Here is an 8555-nt window from a genome sequence, read left to right on the forward strand (position 1 = left end):
TCTACATTCCTTAGGATTATATAACAACAATGTATTCTGCCTGAGGACAGTCTCTGGATTAAACCTTCTGGCAAATTCTGTAAATTATGGGAGTAGACCTGCTCTTTACAAGGATTATATAACAACAATGTGTTATGCCTGAGGACAGTCTCTGGGTTAAACCTGGCTAATTCTGTTATCTTAAAATGTAAATTATGGGAGTAGGTCTGGTGAAGTCTTTACAACCGCTAGACATTCTTTGGATTCATTGGAGAGTATATAACTTCATTGGTAACACTAACAACCAGGCACTCTTTCTGCCCCCTTCTGATGCCTATGTCAGAAGCTTTCTCTATCTCCTTTATACTTTAATAAAACTGTTACACAAAAGCTCTGAGCGATCAAGCCTCGTCTCTGGCCCTGGATTGAATTCTTCTCCTCCGGGGGCCAAGAATCCCGGCATCATAATTCAACAACAACCTTTCGATACTAATCATAAAATCCTCAAAGAACTGGGGTGGCGGCAGGGAGATGAATGCATCAACAGGATGGAAGTTATAAGTTTTTAACAAAAAGTTAGAAAATATAAAGAAGACCCAGACAGAACTGAACAATGAAGTGAAGTGAAGTCACTCAGTTGTGTCCAACCGTTTGCAACCCCATGGATGGTAGCCTACCAGGCTCCTCCATCCATGGGATTTTCCAGGCAAAAGTACTGAAGTGAGTTGCCATTTCCTTCTCCAGGGGATCCTCCCAACGCAGGGATCAAACCCGAGTCTCCCACATTGCAGGCAGACGCTTTACCCTCTAAGCCACCAGGGAAGTTGCTGAACTGAACAATAACTGAAATTAAAAATACACTAGAAGGAATCAACACTAGATTAGATGATACCGAGGAATGGATCAGTGAACTGGAAGACAGACAAGTGAAAATCACTGAAGCTAAACATAAAAAAGGAAATAGAATTTTAAAACTTGAGGACAGTCTAATACGAGAAAAGGACGACATCAAGTTTATGAACGTTCACATTATAGGGATCCAGAAGGAGAAGAAAGGGGCAGAGAATGTGTGTGTGTGTGTGTGTGTGTACACATATAACACCTTACCTGCCTCCTGAGAAATCTGAATGCAGGTCAAGAAGCAACAGTTAGAACTGGACATGGAAAAACAGACTGGTTCCAAATTGGGAAAGGAGTATGTCAAGGCTATTTTCACCCTGCTTATTTAACTTATATGCAGAGTACATCATGTGAAATGCTGGGCTGGAAGAAGCACAAGCTGGAATCAAGATTACTGGGAGAAATATCAATAACCTCAGTATGCAGATGACATCACCCTTATGGCAGAAAGTGAAGAAGAACTAAAGAGCCTCTTGATGAAAGTGAAAGAAGAGAGTGAAAAAGTTGGCTTAAATCTCAACATTCGAAAATGTTGATCATGGCATCCGGTCCCATCACTTCATGGCAAATAGATGGGGAAACAATGGAAACAGTGATAGACTATTTTCTTGGACTCCAAAATCACTGTGGATGGTGATGCAGCCATGAAATTAAAAGACGCTTGCTCCTTGGAAGAAAAGCTATGACCAACCTAGGTAACATATTAAAAAGCAGAGATATTACTTTGCTGACAAAGGTCCATCTAGTCAAAGCTATGGTTTTTCCAGTAGTCATATATGGATGTGAGTCTTGGACTATCAAGAAAGCTGAGCACCGAAGAATTGATGCTTTTGAACTGTGGTGTTGGAGAAGACTCTTGAGAGTCCCTTGGACTGCAAGGAGGTCCAGCCAGTCAATCCTAAAGAAAATCAGTCCTGAGTATTCATAGGAAGGACTGATGCTGAAGCTGAAACTCCAATACTTTTGCCACCTGATGCTAAGAACTGACTCATTGGAAAAGACCCTGATGCTGGAAAAGATTGGAGGTAGGAGAAGGGGATGACAGAGGATGAGAGGATCGGATGGCATCACTGACTCGATGGACATGATTTTGAGTAAGCTCTGGGAGTTGGTGATGGACAGAGAAGACTGGCGTGCTGCAGTCCATGGGGTCGCAAAGAGTTGGACATGACTGAGTGACTGAACTGAACTGGTACATAAAACTTATTTTTATTTTTATTTGTTTTTGGCTGTGCTGGGTCTTCGTTGCTGGATGAGGGCTTCCTCTAGTTGCAGTGAGCAAGGGCTTCTCTCTAGTTATGGTGCTTGAACTCATTGTGGTGGCTTCTCTTGTTGTGGAGCATGGGTTCAAGGGCATGCTGGCTTCAGTAGCTGTGCCTCATGGGCTCTAGAGTACAAGCTCAGTGGTTGTGGTACACGGGATTAGTTGCCTCACAGCCTGTGGGACCTTACTTCCTGGACCAGGGATTGAACCATGTCCCGGGCATTGGTAGGTGGATTCTTAGCCACTGAATCACCAGGGAAGTCCCAGAGAACATATATTGAAGACTTCCCTCACCTGGGAAAGGGAACATCCAGGTCCAGGAAGCACAAAAAGTCCTACGCAGGATCACCCCAAAGAGGACCACATCAAGACATACTGTAATTAAAATGGCAAAAAGTAAAGCTAAAGAGAAAATAGTATAAACAGCAAAGGGGAAAGCAACAAGTTACAAACAAGGAAACTCCCATAGGGCTATCAGCTGGCTTTTCAGCAGGAATTCTAGAGGCCACAAGGGAATGGCAGGTTATATTTAAAGTGATAACAAGGAAAAACCTACAACCAATAATAGTCTACTTGGCAAGGCTTTCAATCAGACTTGAAAGAGAGATCAAAGGTTTTACAGATAAGCAAAAGCTAAGAGGTCAGCACTACCAACCAGCTCTACAAGAAATGTTAAAGGGATTTACCTAAGTGGAAACTAAAAGGTCACACCTAGAAAATATCAAAAATACAAAAATATAAGTTAAATTATTCAATGTCACACTGAGAGTTTGTAGGCTGGAATGATAACTTGGGTGAGAATGTTAAGAGAGAGACAAAATATCATAAATTGGATATTCAGATTCTCTCTAAAGCAACTATGCTAGAGATATCACTCCAATTGTAAACTTTTTTGTGTGGTGCTGAAGTTGTAAAAAAAAATAATGCCTCCAGTACTCTTGGGTGGAAAATCCCATGGATGGAGGAGCCTGGTAGGCTACAGTCCATGGCGTCACTAAGTCGGACATGACTAAGCAACTTCACTTTCACTTTTCACTTTCACGCATTGGAGAAGGAAATGGCAACCCACTCCAGTGTTCCTGCCTGGAGAATCCCAGGGATGGGGGAGCCTGGTGGCTGCCGTCTATGGGGTTGCACAGAGTCGGACACGACTGAAGCAACTTAGCAGCAGCAGCAGCATGCATAGTTCTTACAAAATTCCATCATTTGAAGCCCCATTCAATAGGAAATTAAGGCATTTGCTCATCAGAGTTCTGATTAAGAGCTGGCCTGGGAAGTTTCCACCTTCTTTGGGGTGCTAGGTTTCCAGCCACTTGAGTCACAAATAGAAATTAGGTGCTGCTTCTCCTATGTCCATAGCAGCACTGTTCACAATAGCCAGGACATGGAAGCAACCTAAATGTCCATCAACAGATGAATAGATGAAGATGTGGCACCTACATGCAGTGGAATATTACTCGGCCATAAAGATGAATGAAACAATGACATTTGCTGCAACACGGATGGACCTAGAGACTGTCATACTAAGTGAGTCAGATAAAGACAGATAGCATCTGATATCACTTATATGTGGAACCTAAAATCTGACACAAATGAACTTGCCTATGAAACAGGCAGACTCACAGACATAGAGAACATGTCTGGTTGCCAGCGGGGAGGGAGGGATGGAGTAGGAGTCTGGGGTCGGCAGATGCGAACTTGTATATATAGGATAGATAAATAACAAGGTCCCACTGTGTAGCACAGTTCAATATCCTGTGATAAACCATAATGGAAAAAATATGAAAACGCATATATAACTGAATCACTTTGCTATACAGGAAAAAAATTAAAGCAATGTGAATCAACTATGCCTGATGCAAAGAGCTGACTCATTGGAAAAGACCCTGACTGATGCTGGGAAAGATTGAAGGCAAAAGGAAAAGGGGGCGGCAGGGGATGAGATGGTTGGATGTCATCACCAACTCAATAGACATGAATTTTAGCAAACTCTGGGAGATAGTGGAGGACAGAGGAGCCTGGAATGCTGCAGTCCATGGGGTAGCAAAGAGTCAGACACAACTTAGCCTCTGCAAAACAACAAAAATTCAAAAATAAAAATTCAAAAAATAAAATGGAATGGGGGAAGAAAAGAAAATTAGATGCTTCTTGATAAAGAAACATGTAAGATGTAGGGCCCAACCCTAGAACTTGGTCAGGATGAAGAATGAGGAATCAAAGGGATATTCTCTTTGAAGGGAAGGATTTTCTCTCTTCCTCGTCCCCTTTCTCAGCAATTCAGTCTTGCTACCATCAGGTAGGGTCAAGGAGGGAAGATTGCATGTCAGAGACAGTCTGGTTGCAGGTGCTGGAGTTCCAGAAGTTTAAGGAGTGCTTTGTGGTTCCTGTAAGTTTCAATATATGCATTTGATTTCAAAGTATATTTGACTGATGGTTTAAAAATAAAACGAACGAAGAACTCACTATTTTAGGGAGTGTGGTTAAGGAAGGTCTTGGCAAGGAGTGACTGTCGGGGGAGTGTGTAATTTCCAAAGTTCTGTTTTGCCACAGCAAATATTTGAAATGGTGGACCAGTATTAACAGCTCGGTTACAGCTCAGAGTTTTATTCAGCAAACAAAGGATAGTACACCCTCAAGGCATGAGGGCAGGCTGACCCCAAAGGAAAGGCCTCAATCCTCTTTTTATACGTTTTGTCTCCTCCCTTCTTAGCCTGCCTTATGCAAATTGGGCTAGCCAAGAAGGGGGCAAATTTGTTTCACCTAAAGTTCTCACTTCAGTCCACGGATTTTCTTTTGTTCCATTTTCACAGGCTTTTCTCTTTCTTTGTCTTTCACCCCTGCCATCTTGGACTCCTTTTTCCTATTCTAACTACCTAACATGTTTGAAGAGATCTGAGTGGAGAGAGAGAGAGAGAAATAGCAAAGTCATGTGGTGACTGGAGAAGAGTGTTCAGGGCAGGTCTTTAGTGTGACCTGAGCCTGGTAAGAGCTGACAAGTTTATGGAATTGCATGGGAGTTTAATTGCAGAGATAAGGAAGTGAGGAGGCCAGAGGAGGGACAAGGTGTCTGCTGGTGGCCTGAAATACAGAGGAGTGAGGACCAGGGCTAAGACTGAAAGGAGAACGAATCTGAGGTATAATGTTTGATGACAGCACTGCAGCGTTGGATCAGTCTCAGGAGAGAAATCTTCACACCACTGTCTTATCAGTAGTCAAACACATGGGTCTTCATCTCTGAATAACCACAGTCACCTGACTTACCTGTCCAGGTCTTTGTTCCTCACTTGTCAAAGGAAGGACCAAACTTTCAATCTCTCCCTTTTCTCGTGAAATGGTCTTACATATCAGGCATTAAGTATATGAATGAATGTTGATAACTGTGCAAAACAAAGAATATGGAAGTTACTGTCTCTCTGAAAGCCTGGACTAAATGCAAATGTAACTTGGGGAGAATACTATTTGTAACAGATTCTGGAATTGTGTTCTCGGTGGGCTTTTTCTCCCCTGTTTTGTTTGTGATTTGGTTGATTTTTCTGGCTGAGGTTGAGTAGTTTCTGCGATGTGACTGTAGGTGGAGCAATCACACTTTTCCCTATGTTACCATAGAAAAGCAGGAGCACCCACCCTTCGTGTCTAGACAGAGGACGTGCGTGCAATCATAAAATCTTCGGACGAGAGGGCTCCGGAAAGGTCATCTACTCCCTCTTGTGTCTTTAGAAAATCTTGCTGCTCAGCCAGGCTGGCGACAATGTACCCTCCCTGCTACTTTCCTTTTAACTGCCTTTAAAGCTCCACCGTTCCATCCCTAGGCACATATTTTAGAATCAACAATGAAATACACCAAACAGTGTAGGTTTATATATGAGTGAATAATAATAAATGGATATTATTTATGTATATATTTACCCAACGTGTGCTGCTGGAGATCTCTACACTCTGATGGTTCAGTAAATGTCGTCTCTGGATTCTCACCAAACATTTTCTTTATCTTAAACTGAGATTTCTCAGTATTTGGGGTCCTGCTATAGACAGGGAAAACATCAAGCAAATATATTTATTTAATTTAGGCAAATATATTTACAAAATGACAGGACCCAGACAGAAGCTGCATCCCCGTGGCCCCAGGAAGACTGCATCCCATCACCTGTTGCTCACCAGGAAGCAGGTACATGAAAAGATTTTTTTCAGTTATATGAAACTCATATATATTAACCCTGAATGTTCATGGGAAGGGCGGATGCTGAAGCTGGAACTCTAATATTTTGACCACCTGATGCAGAGCCCTGACTCATTGGAGAAGATTCTGATGCTGGGAAAGATTGAAAGCAAAAGGAGTATAGGCAGAGGACAAGATGGTTGGATAGCACCATTGACTCAATGGATGTGAGTTTGAGCAAACTCCAGGAGATAGTGAAGGACAGGGAAGCCTGGTGCACTGCCGTTCATGGGGTCACAAAGAGTCAGACACGACTTAGTGACTGAACAACAAAAGGTATCCTAGAAGTTTTTCTACAGTGTTAATGTCTACATATCTAATCCCGTTTCTCCATTAGAAATCAGTGTTTCCCCTGCTTTGAAAAAATCTAGGTCTCAAAGTTAATCCAGCCACATTTAAGGATGCATTAAATATTTTTAAAAATATTTGTGTATTTGGCTGTGCTGGCTCTTAGTTGCAGCCTGCGGGATCTTTAGTTGTGGCTCAAGAACTCTTAGTTGCAGCCTGTGGGTTCTAGTTCCCTGACCAGGGATTGAACCTGGGCCACCTGCATTGGGAGAATGGAATCTGTGCCACTGGACCAGATATTTTTTAGGACCTAAATATTTTTTAAATATTCAAAGGACAATGTTGTCATGATCGCTATTAATCATAACGTTGCAAGTAGATTACAGAGCGTATGTGCAAACCTCCCAGCAAGGTAAAGAAAGCCAGGATTTAAGAAAGAAAGCCAGATGTTAGACACCTTCTCATTTAAACTCTCGCCCAGTTTTCTGCAGCAAGAGAGTAGCTCAGCTGACTTTGGTGTTGCTGCCTCTCCCGCCCCAGTTTTACACAAATGCTTAATTATTTTGCAGGAACAGGTTGGTTTGGAAGCACAGTTTGATTCACAGATGGGAGAACACAAGGACCATCTTCCTGAAGGGATGTGGAAATTCTCAAATATGTAGGGATAATGCTATTATCATTTAGATAAACTTGTTCATTCAACTAGAACATAGCTGTGAGCACCTAATGCATACTGTGCGTTGGGGCTAGGAGCTGGGAGAGAACAGTGAACAATTAAACATGAATATCAAAAAGGTGTAGTGAATATTTTCATAGGAAATGTACAGAAATCAGCAGGACCTAACCTAGAGGTGAGGACAGCTCTCTTGAAGGATGCTATTCTTGACCAGAGGCCTGAAGGTGACATATGAGTGGCCCATTAGAGGAGAACTCCAAGTAGAAAGAACTGATAGAGGAAAGGTAAGAGTTGAAAGAGCATGGACCATGAGAGAGAATGAAGGTCTAGCGGGGCTGGAATGTAGAATTCCAGGAGACTGGAAAGAGGCTGAGGCTGGATTGCCAGGTAAGACCAAATCCTCGGGAGCGGGGGTGGGGGTGGGCTTATTTTTATTTTATCAGCAAAGAGGTTTGGTTTTATCCTAAAAGCGAAGGAACATATGGATGAGTGCATTCAGGGAAGTGACAGAAGTTCTGTGTGTGACAAAATACCATACTGCCTGCTGTGTGAATGAATGGGCGGCGGGGAGATACAGATTTGAAAGCAGCATATAGATGCTCATAAAAGCCAGGAGAGAGGTGGCCCCGAGAGTGGGAGCTGAGTCAGAAATAGCCAAGGACAGAATCCTGAAGGATATTTGAAGGACAAGTCAAAGAAGAAGAGGAAGAAGAAGAAGGAGAACTGGGAATGGGAGCCGAAGGAGGAGGAAAGGGAGGAGGAGAAAGAGAAGGAAGAGGCAGGGGAGGAGGAAGAGAAAGGGCAGAGGGAGGAGGAAGGGGAGGAGGAGCAGAGGAGGGTGACCTCTAACAAAGGAACTCGGAAGGAGCCAGAGACACTAGGTTATCCAGGAGAACGTTGCTTTGCAGGAGCCAAGGTAAGAGACTGCTTCAAAAAGGAGGGAACCAAAGCGGGTGACGAACGCTACCCAGCAGCCAAGCACAGTAAGGACTGAGGGGCATTTAGCACGGGGAGGTCGTAGGCAAGTTCACGGCAGCCAGTCGATGAAGGATGGTGGGAGTGGAAGCTAGACGAAAATGAACAGTTGAGAAGGACATGCACTTCAGGAAGTGAAGCTCCGAATTTGGGGGGAAAACTAGAGCCAGTAGCAGATGGTAGGGGGTTGGGTCAAGGTGGGGGGTGGTTCATAAATATGAGTAATTTGGAGGGTATTTAAGTACTAAAGGAAGTGA

This window comes from Oryx dammah, unplaced genomic scaffold (assembly GCF_014754425.2).
Source record: "Oryx dammah isolate SB20612 unplaced genomic scaffold, SCBI_Odam_1.1 HiC_scaffold_17, whole genome shotgun sequence".
Lineage (NCBI taxonomy): Eukaryota > Metazoa > Chordata > Mammalia > Artiodactyla > Bovidae > Oryx > Oryx dammah.